This window comes from Rhineura floridana, chromosome 2 (assembly GCF_030035675.1).
Source record: "Rhineura floridana isolate rRhiFlo1 chromosome 2, rRhiFlo1.hap2, whole genome shotgun sequence".
NCBI lineage: Eukaryota > Metazoa > Chordata > Lepidosauria > Squamata > Rhineuridae > Rhineura > Rhineura floridana.
In genome coordinates, this window is record NC_084481.1 from 192,744,139 (window position 1) to 192,766,462 (window position 22,324).

The 22,324-nt window shown below is 41.4% G+C and overlaps 1 protein-coding gene across 6 annotated transcripts in view; it reads left to right on the forward strand.

Moving 5' to 3' along the window:
• The window catches only part of ESRRB (estrogen related receptor beta), a 258,747-nt gene that overhangs the window by 97,042 nt on the left and 139,381 nt on the right, over nt 1-22,324 (forward strand). The window lies entirely within an intron of this gene.

Below are 22,324 nucleotides of genomic sequence, written 5' to 3' on the forward strand. Positions count from 1 at the left end.
TGAAGGAAGTGAGGAGAGAATAATCAGAAAGCAGTTGAAGCAGTTGTTTGCACTGAAAAACACATTTATATACATGAATTACCAGAGTTACGATATCCTTACATTTGCAAACACCAGTCATTGGTACAGCAAGTGTCATCAAATCTGTGCTCTGCCCTAATTTTTAAATATATATTTGAATATCCTAAGTTCACTAGGGAGTGAACAAGGATTCCTTTTTTATATTAAGATTTTCTTTACCTTTCCTATATGAGTTTTAAAAGAAGCTATTGAAGAAGCTGTTATTTCTGCATTATTGCTGCTGGAATTCATATTGGCAGGTAATATTTTTATTTAAAAATCATCATGGTAAGTTTTATTTTCTTTGAAAAATTATTTTCTTTTAAATCAGGCAGGGGAACCTTTTTTCAATTTATGCTATATGTACATGGTCATACCTCTCATTCAATTTCATTATAAGGGTTATAATAGGGTGCTGAATTTGTTAACTTTTACAGTATGAAATAAATTGTGAACAAAAAGAAAATCTTCAAAAGTTCAATATAGGACCTCACACACTTTTGAAAAATTTGAAAAATTTGATTCAATTTGCATTTAAAGGCAAATCTACTTAATTCACATTTTCTCAATACATGAACCAAAACAGCATCTTTTCAAATTCACACCTCTGAATTTTACAATGCAGTTTTTCAGCCAAAATGCACATACTACGGTAAAGCGTGCTTAAAATGCATATACTAGTGCAAATAACATACAAAATTGCATTATATTGAGGAAATCTGTTTTGCAAAAATGTGTATACTAGGCAAAACTATATAAAAAATGTGTATATTAGGATAAATTCACACTAAAATGCTGAGGACTTTGTTTATTAGTCGTAAACTAATGTGAAAATGTGGAGAACTGAATTTAAGATTGGAAAATGGAGAGAAACTGAAATGGGCAAATTCTCTCATCCCTCGTCAGGAATCAATATCGGTAATGGTGTAGCAGACAGCTGGAACAGCACAGTGGGAAGGAGAGCCTGACTGGGAGTCCAAAGTCTGCGAGTTCAAATCCCTGCTCGTGTTTCCTGGGTGTCAAGGGCCAGCTTAAGATCACCCCCACAGTGAGTGGCTCAGGGGTTATGTGCCCTGCCACCTGTGCAACTGTGGGCAAGTTGCATAGTCCCAAGGAGCCCAGTTGCCCCCCAGCTGGCAGTTGCAGACAAGGAAGCGGCTGGCTTATGCAGCTGTGGCAAGCTGAGCAGGCCGTAGCCAGCTGGGGAGGACTAGCCTCAGAGGGAGGCAATGGTAAACCCCCTCTGAATACTGCTTACCATGAAAACCCTATTCATAGGGTCGCCATAATTCAGGATTGACTTGAAGGCTGTCCATTTCATTTTTCCAATGGTGTAGCAAAACTTTTTTTTATAGGATTGGCCTTAATGGGGATGGGGAGGGAGCTCCACTTTAGGCAGCAAAATGTTTTCAGCATTGCTTTCAAAGGTTCATTCAAATGCTTTTTATCCATAGTTAGAAAAAAAAATATTGTGTTGTTGAAATTGGTGAAGGGCTATTGTACTGCAAATAATTGCAATTGGTTAGTTCTTCTGGAAAAGACCGATACGGCAATTTTAGTGCTAATAAAGCAAAATGCTATGGATAAGACTAGGATACTGCAATCCTGAGAATCCTCGGATGAACACCTCCATCCTTGAGTCCTTTGATTTCTGGTCTGCAAATCAGTTATAAGGTTCTTTATTCTAAACAGAGTAAGGAATGCTTCTGTTCTCTACTCTCATTTTGAAGGCACGAGTAGAGAAAGGGAAGGGAAACCCTCCCCATAGAGTTTGTGTAACATCAGAAGAGTACGATGTAATTCTCTGTTCAAGTTTCACTTTCCCACTGATGTTATAACAATATCATGTCCCTTCCATCTTTAAGGTGTAAGGAAAAATAACACCCAGAACAGCTCTTTCACCTGGATCCTTAGCATATTTATGTGGACATAAACCTAACTGATTTCCCACAACACCCTATTGCCATATCTATGGCAATGGAATTCAAAGTTGGCAACAGGTGAAGGAGGGAAGAGCCTGCAAAGTTGTAATTGCTAGTTGCAGCTCTTGGAGTACAAGCCTTTGTAGCAGGTACAGCTGAGGATGCTATCAAAACTTACCGTATGTGAGTTCTGATTTCACTAAAGTAACAGTGTTATCTTATGCATATTTACTTGGAAACACATCTCACTCTTTCCAATTGGACTTTTTGAGTCTGCATGCTATATGCAACTTTGGAGGATTTTCTGCATAGGATTTTGACTCATGGTAGAATTGTAACAATTACAAGTTTACTTGTAATTACAAATCACAAGTTTCTAACCCTCATGATTACCAGACCCACCGCATATGGTGCTGCATGAAGCAGGTTCTCTGTGACAGGGCAACCCTGTCTTAAAACCAGACCCACTGCCTTCATGGCATAATGGGGCATGTGCTGGTTTCCATATTCCCCAACAGACCTCAACGAGGCTGGCACCTTGCCTACCCTCCCCACACCCTCCAGTGCCAGCTAGGGATAGGGGGAAAATTGGATTCGGTTCACATTTAAAAGCAAACCTACCTAATTTGCACTTTTTAAAACAATAGATAAATTGAAACACAGCCATCATTTGAAATGCATATGCTAGGGTAAAGTATGCTTAAAAATGCACATATTAGTAAAAATAACATACAAAAATGCATTATATTAAGGGAAAATTTCCTTGCAAAAATATGTATACTTGGCAAAATTTCATCAGAACTGTGTCTGTTAGGAGAAATTTGCTCTAAAATGCTAATGAAATGTCATGAGGACTTTTTTAAATAAAAAAGAGCAAATTGATACAATTCAAGGTCATTGCTTGACGCCTTTTCTTAAGTGTGTATAGCAAGGTTCCCCACCCCAACCCCAACCCCAAAATGGATGACTCTAGGGCTTACAAATGGATTAAAATAAAATAAATGTAACAGATTTTCCTGGATGGCTATTCTGAGCAAAAAGCCCTCATTATCAAGGCCTTAAATTCCCATCCACAAAGTGGGGCTTGTTGGACGTTACTCTGTGTCATCTCTTTCCACAGCCCTACTTTATCTCAAGGCAAGCAAGGATAGAAGAGATGGGGAGGGCAGGAGGCATCTTTCAGGGGCCAGTGCTGACCCTGGAACCACCAGTTGCAGACCCCTTATTATACTAACAGCTAGAAGCACATGATAATCACTTTTGCAAAACTCTGCCAGGTGCATTTATGGACTCAAATCACCAGCTGCTGCTTTCTGAGTTCAGGTTTCATGCTTCCAGTGCATGAAATGATTCCTTTAGTTCTTTGGGAGTGATTTGAAGTGTGTCAGAAGAAGCACTAGAATAGGAACTAGGGAGTAGTTTGAACTGGTAAAATGCACAGAGGACAAAAGTGCCAAATGAGGTGTGAGAAGAGATGAAGTGTGAACTTGCTGAAGTTGCAAAGAATATTATTATTTTTATTTAAAAGAGCATACTTGAAGTGAGTAAAGGGCTCAGATACAGAATTACATACTAGGCACAGAGTAAGAGCTGGGAGTTGGCAGCAAAGAGGAAACCCCTAGCAGAGGGCAAGTTCACACAGTCTCCGAAGAGGTCATTATATTGCAGATGACTAAACTGGGAGGGTTGCTGATACCTCAGAAGACAAGAATAAAATTCAAAGCTACCTGGATAAAATGAAAAACTGGGCTACACTAAAAAAAAAAAAGTACAAAGAGGCAAAGACCAAGTTCTATATTTAGGGGAAAATTGAAATAAAATGCACATATACAGGATGGGGGATACCTGGCTTGGCAGTAGTACATGTGAAAATGATATTGGGACTGTAGTCAATCACAAGGGCAACATGTACTGTGGCTACAAAAAAGGCTAACACAATCTTAGGCTGCATTAGTAGAATTATAAGGTTAAAGTCACAAAAAGTAATAGTTCAACTTTACTCTGAACTAGTCAAGACTTCATCTGGAGTGCTGTCTCCTGTTCTGACACAGCATTTTAAGGGATGTTGACAGATCTGAATGGGTTGTGAGGAGAGCAGTAAAGATGGCTGGAGGTATGGAAAGCAGGCCCTTTAAGGAAAGGCTGAAGGAAATGGCCATTTTTAGCCTGGAGAAGAGAAGATGGGAGGGGGGGGGTGAGAGTGAGAATCACAAGAGCTCTCTTCAGATACCTGAAGTACTGTTGCTTAGAAAAGAGCACAGAAGAATGTACTTTTTCACATAGTACATAGTTAAACTATGGAAGTCACTCCCATAGGAAGTAGTGATGGCCACCAACTTGGATGGCTTTAAAGGAGGATTAGACAAATTCATGCGGGATAAGGCTATCAATGGCTACTAGCCATAATGGCTATGCACTGCTTCCACTGTTGGAGGCAGCATGCTTCTGAATACCAGTAGCTGGAAACCACAGGAGGGGAGAGTGCTGTTGCACTCAGGTCCTGCTTGTGGGCTTCCCATAAGCATCTGGCTGGCACCTGTGGGAACAGGATGCTGGACTCGATGGGCCACTGGTCTGATCCAGTAGGCTCTTCTTATGTCTTTATGTTCTCTACTACCTCAGAGAGCAAGAACAGATCTAATGGACATAAGCTACAGGAGGGTAGATTTCAGTTGATTATTGGGAGAAGAACAGTTCAATGATAAAATCAATTATCTCTAGCAGTTATGGGAACCTGTGGACCTCCAGAGGGGACTCCATCAATTCCAGCATGGCCAATGGTTAGGGATGATGGAATTTGTCATCTAGCAACATCTGGAGGGCCACAGGGTAGCCACCCCTGACCAGAGAGCTTTGGCTATGGGGCAGTATACAAATGTAATTAATAATAATAATAATAATAGAGCGTAAGAGATGTTTAGCGATGGATCTAATTACCTAGAGAGGTGGTGGGCTGCTCCTCTTGCTGGACGTCTTCAAACAGAGGCTGGACAGCATCTTTTAGAGATGCTCAAGCTCCGAGTTTCCTGCCCCAAGCAGGGAATTGGACTGGATAGCTTACAAGGACCCTCTCAAATAATACCTCTTGTTAAAAAGAGAGAAAGACCTCAATGGATGACTGAAGAAACTCTTAAAATGATTAAAGAGAGAAGGAAAGCAAAAGCAAAAGGAGATAGAAACACGGTCAGAACCCTAAATGCAACTATACAACGACTAGTACATAGGGACAAAGAAAATTATTACAATAGTTATTGTATAGAAATAGAAAAAGACAACAAAATGGGAAGAACAAGAGCCCTATTCCAAAAGATTAGAGAAATGAAAGGGAAATTTAAACCACGAGTAGGGATGTTGAATAATCAACAGGGGAACACACTGACTGACTGAGATGAAATAAAAGGAAGATGGAAGCAATACACTGAAGAACTCTATAAAAGAGATGACAGGATGACAGATTCATTCACGGAGGAACCATATGATGAAGAACCAGAAATTGTAGAATGTGAGGTGAAAGCTGCTCTTAAAATTCTTGGAAAAACAAATCACCAGGAATAGATATATCCCACTTCCAAAGAAAGGGGATCCCAGAGAATGCAGTAATTACTGAACTATTGCCTTAATATCCCATGCAAGTAAAGTAATGCTCAATATTCTACAACAAAGGCTCTTACCATATATGGAGCAAGAAATGACAGACGTCCAAACTGGATTTAGAAAGGGAAGAGGCACCAGAAATCGTATCGCAAACATACGCTGGATAATGGAACGGACGAAGGAATTTCAGAAGAAAATCACCCTGTGTTTTATAGATTACAGCAAAGCCTTTGACTGTGTAGATCATGAAAAACTATGGAATGCTTTAAAAGAAATGGGGGTGCCACAGCATCTGATTGTCCTGATGCGCAACCTAAATTTGGAGCAGTGTGAATTTCAAAGGATAGCTGCACTTTGGATGGGATATTGGTATGGAAAATGTGAATTAGGTACCAGACAAATTTCTTCCCCATTCCTAGTTTCAGGTAGATAGAAACATAAACTGGCATTCTAATGACTATTCTGGGTAGATCATGAAAAACTATGGAATGCTTTAAAAGAAATGGGGGTACCACGGCATTTGACTGTCCTGATGCGCAACCTGTACTTTGCACAAGAGGCTACTGTAAGGACAGAATATGGAGAAATCGATTTGTTCCCAGGGGTGTATTTTATCACCCTATTTGTTTAATCTATACACAGAACATATCATATGGAAAGCAGAATTGGAGCAGGACGAAGGAGGTGTGAAAATTGGAGGGAGAAATATCAATAATTTAAGATATGCAGACGATACCATACTACTAGCAGAAACCAGTAATGATTTGAAATGAATGCTGATGAAAGTTAAAGAGGAAAGCACAAAAGCAGGACTACACCTGAACGTCAAAAAGACTAAAGTGATGACAACAAGATTTATGTAACTTTAAAGTTGACAATGAGGACATTGAACTTGTCAAGGATTATCAATACTTAGCACAGTCATTAACCAAAATGGAGACAATAGTCAAGAAATCAGAAGAAGGCTAGGACTGGGTAGGGCAGCTGTGAGAGAACTAGAAAAGGTCCTCAAATGCAAAGACGTATCACTGAACACCAAAGTCAGGATCATTCAGACCATGGTATTCCTGATCTCTATGTATGGATGTGAAAGTTGGACAGTGAAAAAGGCAGATAAGAGAAAAGTCAACTCATTTGAAATGTGGTGTTGGAGAAGAGCTTTGCAGATACCATGGACTGCAAAAAAGACAAATAATTGGGTGTTAGAACAAATTAAACTAGAACTATCACTTGAAGCTAAAATGATGAAACTGAGGTTATCATACTTTGGACACATCATGAGAAGACATGATTCATTAGAAAAGATAATGCTGGGAAAAACAGCAGGGAGTAGAAAAAGAGGAAGGCCAAACAAGAGATGGATTGATTTCATAAAGGAAGCCACAGACCTGAACTTACACGATCTGAACAGGGTGGTTCATGAGAAATGCTCTTGGAGGTCGCTGATTCATAGGATCGCCATAAGTCGTAATCGACTTGAAGGCACATAACAACAACAATAATTCTTGTGTATGAAGCTTTAAAAAAAACTTCAGATCTAGATTTCATATCCATTAACATTTTATATAGTGCCACTAAACTGAACCTTGTATGAAACAGAAAGATGTTGGGAGATGCAGGCTACCTGTCACCTTGGTTTTGAGTTGGCACCTCTGCAGCAGATACTCTAGCTCTTCAGTGACTAATATAGACAGCATATGAACAAGATGCATAGAAATAAAATTTGCATAGAAGTAAAGGTTCTGGAATGCTTTGCACAAGATGATGGAGGCTACAAGGGAAGACGGACATTGGTAAAGTGATTGATGGAAGCTGATAATTACTCCTGTCATGTGTCTGAAGAAGAATGGGAATTAAAAGGTGGCGGGCATTGTGCATTCCTCATTTAAGCAATAAGCCATTAATTGCTTAATTGTGCATTCCTCATTTAAGCAATATATTATGTGGTATTCAAAGCAAAGTGGTGGTAGACTGAGAAACAAGCCAAATATAATAGTTGAAAATCCAATGCTCCTATAAAAGTTGGTTTGCGCTGTTTGAAGCCTGCCAATTTCCTTATACCATGGGATAAATTGTATAGACTGTATATACAGTAGTTCCAAATAAAACTAGACTTCCAGTTTGTGATTTCTAAAATGACAGCAAATGGTGTTTGCTTAATGCTAGAGTTATGGTTGCTTAGTAAGGCAAGCAGATTAAAGGGATAGGCGTTGCTTAAAATTGAGCAAGAATGTGGTACATGTTACTAAAGTAGGAAGCTATGTTTTACCATCGGACTATTGGGCTATGGAGATACCATACAATTAAAACACTTTTAAAACACATAACTTTCCCCAGATTCCTGGGAGCTGTTAAGGGTGCTGGGAATTGTAGCTCCGTGAGGGATAAACTATAGTTCTTAGGATTCAGTGGGGAAAGTCATACGCTTTAAATGTTTGTGTACTTTGATTGGGAGCAGTTTTCCAGGGACTTAGGCAAAGGTCTTTTCCATCACCAATTCCCTTAAACCTTTTAAACTGGAGATGCCAGATGTGGGTGCTTCCAGACTGTCAGTATTTTGTGGAAGGGATTCAAGTGCACACCAGTAAATTTAGGTTTGCAAAATTAAAGTGGATTAAAATACTCTGCTGCAACAAATCCACTTAAAAAAATTAACAGATTTGTTGCGGTAAGGAAAATGATGGGGAAATGCATTGAAAACTGTGAAATAAACAAATGATTAACTAGTAGACATGTAAAACCCTGGAAGCAAATCAGGATGACTGCACATTGCTGTATAACTGCCCTGCAAATAAATAAGAATGAACGCTTAATGAAGACAGGATATAATCTGACCTCCATATAAGATTTGTGCAAGTGAATCCAAGATAAATGCTCAATAAACAGGTTATCTGGAGGAGCCCTGAATCTGATCTCCTGCTTGCAAAGTCTGTGCTCTGCCACTCTACCCATCCATTCAGCTAGTCTCTCCTCTATATTCCAGAATACATGAGTGTAAGAAAAGTCGTGCACAAATTTAGGGTTTGTGTAGCATGGAAGAAAAATGAGGAGAAGAAGAAAAAGACCAGAATGTGCAGTTTCAAGAGGGGTGGCCATGTTTGTAGTCAGTTGCTGCAAAAACAACAGAGTTCCGTGGTACTTTCCGTGGCACAGTGGCCCGCGAGCACCTCATTTCTGCTGGCTGCTGCTTGCAGGGATACCCAGTGGCCCACTCACTCATTCAGCAGGTGGAAGGGGAGGTGCATGCTGACAGAGTAACACTAGCATCACTCCACAAGTGGAGGTTGGCAAAGGCCAACAGGGCTGGGCAAAGGGATACTGCCATTCAATCCACCACCATCCCAGTCCAGCACAAAGAGGGTTGGGATTGGTCTGCTCATGTATGTAAAATAATTAGCAACCATTCACAAAGCAGTGAATGAGGCTGATAAGGTCGCAACCATCCTGGCATTGGTAAACTAATTAGCAGCTGTAGTGGAATAAAAACCCATTATCTTATTTAAGAATATGTAGTACTCCCTTCCCTCAATCATCTGCAAAAATTAAATACTTTAGCGATGATTGCAAATCTTCAACAGTTTTACAATTCAGCATTGATTTTAATTTAGCACATCACTTACAATTCAGGGCTAGTAATGAGTTTCCCTGTTGGTCTAGGGAGCTCAATGTGCTTTCTTAATCACGGTGGGCAAAAATGGTGCTGCCAGAGAGGTCGGAGGATTAAGATGAGGCTTGGCAGCACATCACACTGTTTGCCACAACTGTTAACCTTCAGAAGCTGAAAGTTACTGGTGTTTGATGGTTTTATAGTTGGGAGCACTGAAAGATGGAAATGGGAGTGGTGGAAGGTGAAGAGTGGCATTTTATATTGCACTGTGGAGTGTGAATTTTATTTATTTATTTAACAAAATTTATATACTGCTTACTTGTAAACAAACAAAAACCCTATAAGCAGTTTACAATAAAAATTAAAATGAAAACAGTTAAAACAAGTAATAACACATTTTAAAATGATTAAAACAGCAGTAAACTTAAAAAGATATTAAAACACATCAACATGTGTGTCTGGATAGACTTGCCTAAACAGAAATGTTTTAAGCTGCCACCAAAAAGAATAGAGGAAAGGCGCCTGCCTGATGTTAACAGGCAAGGACATACGAGGGAGTATATTCTGCTCAGAAGAAGAGTTTGGAATACTGTTATGTCCAAACTGAATACAGGAGGGCCCCGCTAATACGGCGGGTTAGGGACCAGGCCCCCGCTGAAAAGCAGAAATTGCCGTAAAGCGGAGCCCCATAGACTATAATGGGGTGCGTCGTGCGAAAATGATGGCAAAACGTGGCAAAACCGGCTTTAAAACGAATTTTCCCTGATTGAAAGCCGCTGCATCAGTGGAACGCTGTAAAGCAGAACACCGTAAAGCGGGGCCCTCCTGTAGATACTTTCAAATTTCCATTTGTTGTGACATGTTCAGAATGGCTGAATTAAGAAAGAGCTGTTTAGGGTTCATGTACTGGTCTGAAGATGGTAAGTGTCATGCCTTGAACTGATGCTTCAAAGGTGGTAGCAATAGGTGGCCAAAGAAGATGCTTTCACCAGTTTCAGCATTCACAAAAAGCAGAAGCTGAATTTTGTGTATGTATTTATTTCCATCTTCTACAAAAAAATTCCTTCAATAACAGCAATTTTTATGGCAGCAAACAGCATTTGCAATGCAGTTGTCTACCCAACATTCATTCAGAGTAAGGGCAATGTTTCCTGCCTTTACTCTGAATTGATGTCGTGCAGGGCTGACACCAGACTGCAGTGGGCTCTCGGGCACCAGACTGCAGTGGGCTCTCGAAGGCAGTGGTGGCAGTACTACTGCCGCCATTAGAGACTGAAATAGGCCTGGCCACATCAGCGTGTGCATGCTGCCATCACCCAAGATGGTGGTGGAAGCATGCTGATGCCCCCCCCATTGGCATTTTGGGTGATGGCAAACATATGCATGCAGTACACTGACGCAGCCACGCAGGAAGTAGTGCAGCCACCCATGCTGGCAGCAGGGGATATCTGCTCCTCAACCTGTTGCTAATGCAGATCATGGAGCGAGAGCTGCATCTGCCCCAGCCCCAGCTGTAGGGGCTCCTGTCAGTGGCAGGAGCTCCTATCAGCCATAGGGGCCCTCAGCTAGTGCCCAACCTGGCTGCTTGCTGGTGTGACATCAAGTCAGATTGGCTATATAACAATATGATATTATCATGTACATGGTGCGTGATTGCTGACTGGAGATAACATAGTGAAGGAAGAAAAAAATTGTGTTGAAAGAGCAGCAGGCTGGAAACAACTATGAACAAGATAGGTTTGTGAGGGTTTTTTTCCCTGCAGGGGGCATTTTGCATCATCCTCCAATACTATTTTTGCTCCAGAAATTTTCACAAGTGAACAGTCCGTGTCACGTGAATGTAGTCTTCCTTATCCTTTATCACTTTTGAATATAAATGGGAGATAAGAACATAAGAAGAGCCTGCTGGATCAGGCCAGTGGCCCATCTAGTCCAGCATCCTGTTCTCACAGTGGCCAACCAGGTGCCTGGGGGAAGCCTGCAAGCAGGACCCGAGTGCAAGAACACTCTCCCTTCCTGAGGCTTCCGGCAACTGGTTTTCAGAAGCATGCTGCTTCTGACTAGGGTGGCAGAGCACAGCCATCATGGCTAGTAGCCATTGATAGCCCTGTCCTCCATGAATCTGTCTAATCTTCTTTTAAAGCCATCCAAGCTGGTGGCCATTACTGCATCTTGTGGGAGCAAATTCCATAGTTTAACTATGCGTTGAGTAAAGAAGTACTTCCTTTTGTCTGTCCTGAATCTTCCAACATTCAGCTTCTTTGAATGTCCACGAGTTCTAGTATTATGAGAGGGAGAGAACTTTTCTCTATCCACTTTCTCAACGCCATGCATAATTTTATACACTTCTGTCATGTCTCCTCTGACTCGCCTTTTCTCTAAACTAAAAAGCCCCAAATGCTGCAACCTTTCCTCGTAAGGGAGTTGCTCCATCCCCTTGATCATTCTGGTTGCCCTCTTCTGAACCTTTTCCAACTCTATAATATCCTTTTTGAGATGAGGCGACCAGAACTGTACACAGTATTCCAAATGCGGCCACACAATAGATTTATACAACGGCATTACGATATCGGCTGTTTTATTTTCAAGACCTTTCCTAATTATCCCTAGCATGGAATTTGCCTTTTTCACAGCTGCCGCACACTGGGTCGACATTTTCATCGTGCTGTCCACTACAACCCCGAGGTCTCTCTCCTGGTCGGTCACCGTCAGTTCAGACCCCATGAGCGTATATGTGAAATTCAGATTTTTTGCTCCAATATGCATAATTTTACACTTGTTTATATTGAATTGCATTTGCCATTTTTCTGCCCATTCACTCAGTTTGGAGAGGTCTTTTTGGAGCTCTTCGCAATCCCTTTTTGTTTTAACAACCCTGAACAATTTAGTGTCATCAGCAAACTTGGCCACTTCACTGCTCACTCCTAATTCTAGGTCATTAATGAACAAGTTGAAAAGTACAGGTCCCAATACCGATCCTTGAGGGACTCCACTTTCTACAGCCCTCCATTGGGAGAACTGTCCATTTATTCCTACTCTCTGCTTTCTGCTTCTTAACCAATTCCTTATCCACAAGAGGACCTCTCCTCTTATTCCATGACTGCTAAGCTTCCTCGGAAGTCTTTGGTGAGGTACCTTGTCAAACGCTTTTTGAAAGTCTAAGTACACTATGTCCACTGGATCACCTCTATCTATATGCTTGTTGACAGTCTCAAAGAATTCTAATAGGTTACTGAGACAGGACTTTCCCTTGCAGAAGCCATGCTGGCTCTGCTTCAGCAAAGCTTGTTCTTCTATGTGCTTAGTTAATCTAGCTTTAATAATACTTTCTACCAGTTTTCCAGGGACAGAAGTTAAGCTAACTGGACTGTAATTTCCGGGATCCCCTCTGGATCCCTTTTTGAAGATTGGCGTTCCATTTGCCACTTTCCAGTCCTCAGGCACGGAGGAGGACCTGAGGGACAAGTTACGTATTTTAGTTAGCAGATCAGCAATTTCACATTTGAGTTCTTTGAGAACTCTCGGGTGGATGCCATCCGGGCCTGGTGATTTGTCAGTTTTTATATTGTCCATTAAGCCTAGAACTTTCTCGTTACCACTATTTGTCTCAGTTCCTCAGAATCCCTTCCTGCAAATGTTAGTTCAGGTTCAGGGATCTGCCGTATATCTTCCACTGTGAAGACAGATGCGAAGAATTCATTTAGCTTCTCTGCAATCTCCTGATCGTTCTTTAGTACACCTTTGACTCCCTTATCATCCAAGGGTCCAATCACCTCCCTAGATGGTCTCCTGCTTTGAATGTATTTATAGAATTTTTTGTTGTTGGTTTTTATGTTCTTAGCAATGTGCTCCCCAAATTCTTTTTTAGCATCCCTTATTGTCTTCTTGCATTTCTTTTGCCAGAGTTTGTGTTCTTTTTTATTTTCTTCATTCAGACAAGACTTCCATTTTCTGAAGGAAGACTTTTTGCCTCTAAGAGCTTCCTTGACTTTGCTCGTTAACCATGCTGGCATCTTCTTGGCCCTGGCGGTACCTTTTCTGATCTGCGGTATGCACTCCAGTTGAGTTTCTAATACAGTGTTTTTAAACAACTTCCAAGCATTTTCGAGTGATGTGACCCTCTGGACTTTGTTTTTCAGCTTTCTTTTTACCAGTCCCCTCGTTTTTGTGAAGTTTCCTCTTTTGAAGTCAAATGTGACCGTGTTGGATTTTCTTGGCAATTGGCCATTTACATGTATGTTTAATTTAATAGCACTATGGTCACTGCTCCCAATCGGTTCGACAACACTTACATCTCGCACCAGGTCCCGGTCCCCACTGAGGATTAAGTCCAGGGTTGCCGTCCCTCTGGTCAGTTCCATGACTAACTGGTCTAGGGAATAGTCATTTAGAATATCTAGAAACTTTGCTTCTTTGTCATGACTGGAACACATATTATTTTAATTTAATTAATTTAATTTCTATACCGCCCAAAGCCAAAAGGCTCTCTGGGCGGTGTACATAAGAGTAAAATATGCGGCCAGTCTATGTCTGGGTAGTTGAAGTCACCCATTACTGCCACATTTCCTAGTTTGGATGCTTCCTCAATTTCATATCTCATCTCAAGGTCTCCCTGAGCATTTTGATCAGGGGGACGATAGATCGTTCCCAGTATTAAATCCCTCCTGGGGCATGGTATCACCACCCACAACGATTCTGTGGAGAAGTCTGCCTCTTTTGGGGTTTCAAGCTTGCTGGATTCAATGCCTTCTTTCACGTATAGAGCGACTCCGCCACCAATACGTCCTTCCTTGTCCTTCCGATATAGTTTATATCCAGGGATAACCGTATCCCACTGGTTTTCTCCATTCCACCAGGTCTCCGTTATGCTCATCAATGCTCTTCTCTAAGACCAAGCACTCCAGTTCTCCCATCTTGGTTCAGAGGCTCCTAGCATTAGCGTACAGGCACTTGTAAGCAGTGTCTCTCTTCAAGGTCATTGGCTTTGTGGTTTGAACTGTGGTAATTTTGCTCTTCTGAATTTATATCCTGTGCCCCTGCTCTCACAATGCCTACTTCTAGGCCTACCTCTTTTAAAATTTCATCATCTCTTTGGTCTTTATCCCAGGAGGGAGGTTTATTCCGAACCGGACCTTCCTCAGCTCCTGTCGGGTTTCCCCCCTCAGTCAGTTTAAAAGCTGCTCTGCCACCTTTTTAATTTTAAGTGCCAGCAGTCTGGTTCCATTCTGGTACAAGTGGAGCCCGTCCCTTTTGTACAGGCCCGACTTGTCCCAAAATGTTCCCCAGTGCCTAACAAATCCAAACCCTTCCACCCGACACCATTGTCTCATCCACGCATTGAGACTGCAAAGCTGTGCCTGTCTGGCTGGTCCTGCGTGTGGAACCGGTAGCATTTCAGAGAAAGCCACCTTGGAGGTCCTGGCTTTCAGCATCCTACCTAGCAACCTAAATTTTGCTTCCAGGACCTCACGGCTGCATTTCCCCATGTCGTTGGTGCCAATGTGCACCACGGCCACTGACTCCTCCCCAGCACTGTCTACCAAACTATCTAAATGACGGGCGATATCCGCAACCTTTGCACCAGGCAGGCAAAACACCTTGTGGTCTGCACGCCCATCACACACCCCACTGTCTATGTTCCCAATGATCGAATCACCCACTACAAGTATCCCTTCACCCCCTGGAGATATATCTTCGGCACGAGAGGATAGCTGCTCATCCCCCAGGGAATGGGTCCCTTCTAAGGGATCGTTTCCCTCCTTCTCGGCTGGATGCTCTTCTTCTCTGAGACCATCGTTCTCCATGATAGCAGAAGAGCTATCATCCTTGGAGTGGGACACAGCTATAACGTCCCTGAAGGCCTCCTCCACACACCTCTATGCCTCTCTCAGCTTTTCCAGGTCAGCCACCTTGGCCTCAAGGAAATGAAGTCGTTCCCGGAGAGCCAGGAGCTCATTGCACCAAGAGCACACCCACGACTTCTGTCCAACAGGCAGATAGTCGTACATGCTGCAGGCAGTGCAAAACACTGGAAAGCCCCCACACGCCTGCTGGCTTCTTACCTGCATAGTTTTGTTTAAGGTTTATTACGTCAATGGGTTGGAGACTGCGGTTTAGTTGAGGTTAGGGAACAGACGGGCAGAGTGGGGGGGCCCTGGCCTTCTCGCCCTGCTGCCAAACTCGCTCTGCTGCTTAACTCGCCTTGACGCTTCATCAGCTGGGGCCTTGACACTTCGTCAGCTGGGGCTCCCTCTAGCTCATGGAACAGGCTCCCTCGCTAGGGTGCTCTGAATTTATCCCAAGTTTGCATGTTTTCTCTTTTAAACATTTCTTGCATGTGGACAGCTAATGCGCTAGGGAGAATTCTCTTCCCCAACATATCGTGAATTTTGACATGGAGGAACATTCAAATGTGGGATTGCCCTGTCTGCATTATGAAAAGACTGTAGCATGTTTCCCCCCCCCTTGTATGTTTGAATTGGCTTTTAGTCATGTACTATAAAGTATTTTGGCTATCGTACATTCTGTAACAGGCTCCATCTAAAGAAGATGTATATATGGGGGCAGGGGACTTCATCAGAGGATTGTTTCCTAATGTATATTGTCTAGATAGGTTTAAAATACTCATGTAAAGGAGCGTCACATCAGCAAAATGTCAATATGTATGGGTACATGGGTAGAACAGAATATGGAAAGTCAATACTCTGATTGTGGAGGCTGGCAAAGTTGGAGGGTTCTGCCTCCACAGATGTTCTAAGGCCCTTTCAGCCATACCTTTTCAGTTTTGTGAATACTTAAATTTGCTTGATTATTCTGCAAGCGAGGACAGAACTTTGTTTCCAGCAGCACAGTTGATATCTTTGTGTGACCAAAAGGGCAAGTTGGTTTCCAGGAGGCACCAAATGGCAGCACTCAGTAAAATTAATAACAATGAAAGCACATTATATAATGCATCAGTCTTTTGTTTTGCAGCATGGGAGTGATGCGGTGTGGGGTTACTCAGTACTCAGGTTACATGAGCACTGGCACTTTCATTACAAGCCTCCCCCCCCCCAAACCTCTCTTCCTCAGGTGTGGTATGGAGTGGGGATGGGATTTTCTGAAAATCTTGATATTGAGTTTGTCTGCATGGATTTTTTCTAATTCCTATCTCAACCTCAACAAGAAGTGAGTTTTTCCCCATGGTTCCATTAACAATGTGAACAATTCTTGCATTATTATACACACTGTATCACATACTATTATACATATAATACAATATGCATTTTATGCTCATATGCACTCTAGGTTTCCTAAAATAACTAGAAAGGATGGGTGAGTCTTAACAATGTCAGTTTCTCTCCGTTTCTCATTTTTCCATCAGTTAGTATTTTTTTTAAAAGCCTCTTGAAAATTCATCTTTTTATTCACCTTTTTATATAACGTCATATTTTTATTCTTATTTTTATATATTTTGCCTAACATGCAGATTTTTGCAAAGTAATTTCCCCATATATTTTTAGACTTTTTGTCTGTTATTTTCATTTATATAGGTATTTGTATGCACATCCTAGTATATACATTTTTGTCCACATTTCATGGATAGAGCACTGCAATGTAGAATTTTGAGAACTGCATATTTTAAAGGATGGCTATGTTTAAGTTTGCATATTGTTTCAGAAAGTGCAAATTATGTAAGTTCACCTTTAAATGCAAATGGAACAGAATTTCTCCTCCATCCTTGTTAACCAACATATATACAGATTATACTTACAAAATGATGCCACAGAAATATATAGTACACTGTGGGTCTTGACTCTTTAATACGTATTATATGTATACTTTAGGCAGACCTTTTTATTTTCTCTTTTAAACCAAGAACGTACGAGCAGCGTGGCCATAAGCGGGGGCTCAGTGCAAAGCCAACCTGATGGAAGCAAAGCTCCATTTGGTCGGAACTGCCAAATTCTCTGTATAAATTCATTTAAAAGAGATTAAAGCAAGAGGAAGCAAGAAGCGGTTTGGAAAATGAAATGGCTCAAGAAGAGAACCATCTAATAGTCCTCCTTCCCACACAGATATCTTGACATGCTCTTGGAAGTTTCCATAGTGTCATTGCAAGCTGGGTCTGATTTGAAAAATGAAATATGGGAACTAATTAATCCACATAATTCTTTAATAGCCTGTGGTGGGTTTTTTTTTAAAAAAAAGTGTGAATTTAGCGCCCATGAAAGTGAGGCTCTGACAGCACAAGCTGGTGGCAGGCATTTGGCAAGTGAGCTGATTCTCTCAACATATTGGCTACCAATTTTATTCTCAATCTACAACAACTTCCACTACAACTTTCCCCATTGTCTAAACTTTGGTTATCCAAATTTCAGAATTGTCTATGTTAATTTTGTATATATTGCCAAGTGTGTAAATAGCACACAGAATGTCACAGTTATATAAATAGGTGGACTCATTATTATCTGAACATCTCTTTATGTCTTCTTCAGCATCTGGAAAAAATGACATGGACTTATGCATATATCTCAACCTCTGCCCCGTCTTTCTACCAGTGCACCATTATCCTAATTCTTAGCTCACTTTTTGTGGTAGATTGTTTAATTCCTCTCCAAGACTGCCAGTTATTTATTGTTTTACTGATTTGTTTATTTTGATTGGGCTTTTAGCCTGCTCCATTCTGAAGGCATAATAAAATGTACAATTAAAAATCAAGCTGAGATTTACTGACAAAAGCAAGCCTAAAAATAGGCAGCTCCTACAACCTTCCTGAAAGAACCATGAGAACTCCAAACCAAAGACTTGAAACTATGCAAAGTGGTATGGGCACATGTTTAATGGTTTATCACTGCTATGAGGCATTTATATTAAATTATCTCTCAGTAATCGCCTAGAAATATTATGGGCTCTACTGTTCTTTATACTGGTAGAAAAACACAAAAAGAAATCTCCTCTGATCCAAAGATGAGATAAAAGGAACAGTCAAATGGACACAGAAAGCAGAAATATGGGAAATAAACTTTACTTTGTGGTTCAGACTTTTGAAATTTTCATTTGATCAGCTAAAAGGATGAATATTTTTGACATAATTATACTAAAAATAAAGTACTTTTCTGCTTTTTTTTTGATGATGCAAGATCTTACTTTCTTGTGGGGGCTTATGTAGGTATGTATAAACCTGCAGGTTCAAATTCTCTTTTGTTCTCCTTTTTCCAGCAGTGGACTTCTGTACATTATACATGATCTAGCCTGTTCTGTTTAGGCTGCTGTTCCTTCAGTTGTTCCCTTCAGTTAAGGGCCCTGGTTGTTTTTGTGTATCTATGTTTTGCTTGCAGTCTTATCGGTCACAGACAATTGTAAGGACGAATAAAAACCATGCGCTTGCAAGACTGAAGATGGCTTACCACGAAAATGTTGAAATATTGTAAGAATGCATATAGTTTGGTGCAAAAGGTTATGAGAATGCAGACAATGTGAGAATATGTGTGCTGAAGTGTGACTCGAGATCCAGCTTGATGAGATGCCACTTATGCAATTAGAAATCGTGTGAAATGCCTTCAAAAAGTCAATTGCAGGTGTAGGGCCCATGATCTTAATTGAGATTCTGGTGTGGTGGAGATAAGGGAGCTTTAACCCTTTGCTCTCTGCTGAAGTTCCATATCAACCCTCCCCCCTTGCAGTGGCTTTTGCTTTGGGAAAAAGTTCCCATACACTCCAATGGGAACTTTCCTCCCAATACAAATAATGAGGTGGAAGGAGACATTGGGATTGCAGCAGAGGGCAAAGGGTTAAAGCCCCTTTACCCCACTTACCAGGGTCCTGACTTGGATCAGGCTCCCTGTGCTTGCAATTTATTTTTTGAAAGCCATTCATGCAAAGAAGGCATTGCATCGTTTGGCCCTTATAATATGTTGAAAACATTGTGTCTATGTTAGAATGGCTGCCAGAATTTTCAGAACAGATTTGAGACATGAGGGAACTGCAGTAATGGAACTGGATCCTTTAAAAAGCCAAGAAAACTGCAACAAGTCTAGCTTGATAAACTGCATATCCTAAGGCTAGCGGCTACTCAGAGCATAAGGGTTTGTATATTGTACGTTACCAGCCCATGCCAATGCCTTTGGTTCAAGTTTGTTATGTGTACTGTTACTGATGGTATTGTGATCTTAGCCTGACTTACAAGCATGAGATACAATATGGGTACACTTTATGAATATGTAAAGCTGATAAATAGAAGTTAGAATGGAACAACATTTCAGTTGCGATGCTGCCCTTGACTTCAGTAATTGAGGCCTGTAACTAAGAACCTTTGAAAAATCAGGGAAAGCTTCTCCAGAACTGCAGGAATATATTAACAATACAGAGTGGGAATACAGAACCTATTGCTTTTCAAATGTTGCTGGAAACTCCCATCAGCCCAGCCAGTATCGCCAATGGGCAAGGATGAAGCTGTAGTACAACAAGGTGTTGGACTACATGTTCCCATCCCTTGTATAAAAGTAGAGGAGAATTAACTCTACTGGCACACGGGGAGCAAAAAAAACAACATAAGTGAACACCTGAGGCCTTTGAAAAAGCTTGCATACAGGCTCAAATGAATGAATGTCCAGTGTGGCAGAAAATGGGAGTGCCTCAATATTTTTATGATATTTGGTTTATAGGCTACTACCTAGTTAGTAGTATAGGAACATTTGAACTGACCATCCTTTTAAAAGTCCATTTATGTAAGAGAACTTCAGAAACTTTGATGATGTACACACATTCTTCATGTTGAAGCTTAGGATATGGGAACTGTGTTCGTATCTTTGGCACCTTTATCACTAGGAAAGTTCATTAAAGCAAAAGGAAACTGAATATTTATTGTGAATATTTGTCATTTGAAGCTCAGTGAAATGACGCTCAAATCCTACCAACATCTAATAAGAGGATCGAAGAACTAGATTTTGGAATAGATTGTAAGGCACAGGAGTAGCATCCAGATTGGCTTGGATACTATGCTGGAAATTCCAAGTGATTTCCAGAAAGATAATAAAATAAAGCAAGGAAGATTCCTAGGCTGCAAAAGACTAGGCTTTTGTTCTCCACAAGTTAATTGTTTGAGAAAACACTCTCCTCAGCCTTTTTAATTACTTAGGCATTTAAAATGATCAGCTGGTAGAAATAAGTTTATCCTCTCAATTTTATTATATTGCTGTTCAGATTTTGCTTTAATCTTGTATTGTAGATTTTACATTCTTATGTATACTGCTTTGAAATACATCTTTGGATGAAGGCATGGCTTATAGTTTTTAAAAAAAGAAATAGAAATAAATATATTTTAGCTGAGTTTTAGATCTTCTAAAGATTGGTTCAGATATTGCATTTCCAATCTGCACAAGTTGTCCTGTTCATCTCCAGGTGCACAGTTGCTTATGCAAATATACTGGCCAGAGTCCAACACAATAGGCTTAAGTGCACTTAATTCTGTATTGGATTGTGGCCACTGAATGTATCATGACGAATGACCATCAGCAGCTTCCATGATTGCAGGGCAGGTTTTCTAAATGCCATGCTACTATTGCCACAGTACATGATAATATATGTACATGTTCCCAGGGACACTTGGAATATTTGCATGAAGCACAAGTGTAACATTTGAAACCGTCCTAACAGATTAGACACAGCATTATGGAAGGTTAAAATTAGTCTCCCACTAATAGCATCTACTTTTGGGACTTATTATTTCTCCCTAATGGAAGTTTCTTTTCTGTTTCATGCATGATTTGAGACCATGTGCTATTTTGAGACTATTCCACAGGAAAATTTAACAACAAATATTGCTCATGTTTGGGTTCTAATAGATTCAGCCAAAACTACTCTCTTACATTTGGCTTTCTACAGGTTGAACAAGCTATCTCTCTTTTTAAAAGGACCTTTGGCAAGATTCCTGCTATTTTCAAGGGAACTATGGAGTCTGTAAGCAAAAGGGACCAGCCCAGGTGGCAAAGTGGCCTCAGCTGAAAGACTTGTGCAATCCTCAGGTTAATGCAAGAGTTGGAAGTGCATAGAAATGAGCATCATAGATCCAGTCTGGAAAATATTGTTCTGATCCGCCTGTGTCTGGTACACAGAAGGCAGTATAGCAAAGCTGGCAAGGCACACATGGCAGGTCAGTGTTTGCAGCACTGGTCAGCTCATAGTGAGCAACTTTCTTCAAGGAAGGATGGAGTTGAAGGCTTAAGAACCTTTTCCCCTAGCCCACCCCCCAAGCTCTGTCTCCGTGGCTTGAGAAATGAAGATTCTTAAAGGGTCTAATAATGAGTGCTGCTTCCCCTCTCTATGACCTTCTGCCTGGTGTGCTCCCTGTACTGTTGGGCAGGAATGGTAGTGCAGGAAGCACTCCTTGGGCTTTGGGGAATGTATGCCTGAGGGTGCTGGCTCCAGTTCCGTGGGCTCTGGTTCTGCATGCTCCTGTTCAGCAGCTCCAGGCACAGTGGGCTCCTCGCAGAGCCTCAGGTTCAGTGTCAGGAGCCCAGGCCAATTCTCTAGCCAGCAGCATGGCAGCTTTAGGCTTGACCAGCTCATCCTCCTGCTCCGACTCAAAGCTCAAAGTGGGGCTATTACACATACCAGTGGGGATTGGGCACTGGTTGGGGATAAACCTTGAGAGACCGCTCTCTAATGCTTTGCCCTTACCTAGGGCCCAAACTATCTGCTATGGCAGCTATTTGTTCAGACAGGCAGTGGAAGAAACTGTTATCAGACTCCATGATATGACTCAGGCCACCTCTCCATCCCTGGATCAATAGGAGCATGAAATTGGGGTTGGCAATGCCATAAGAACATAAGAACATAAGAAGAGCCTGCTGGATCAGGCCAGTGGCCCATCTAGTCCAGCATCCTGTTCTCACAGTGGCCAACCAGGTGCCTGGGGGAAACCTGCAAGCAGGACCCGAGTGCAAGAACACTCTCCCCTCCTGAGGCTTCCGGCAACTGGTTTTCAGAAGCATGCTGCCTCTGATGGTTCCTTTCAGGTCCGGCATTGATTAGGAGCGGCCTGCAAATAAAACAAGACTGCATGGCCTCGATAACCCATTCACAGGAACTGCTGCTGGAGCCAAAGGGTTTCTCCCCACTGTTGTAGCCAATGAAACCATTTCATTAGGCTGGAAAGGTT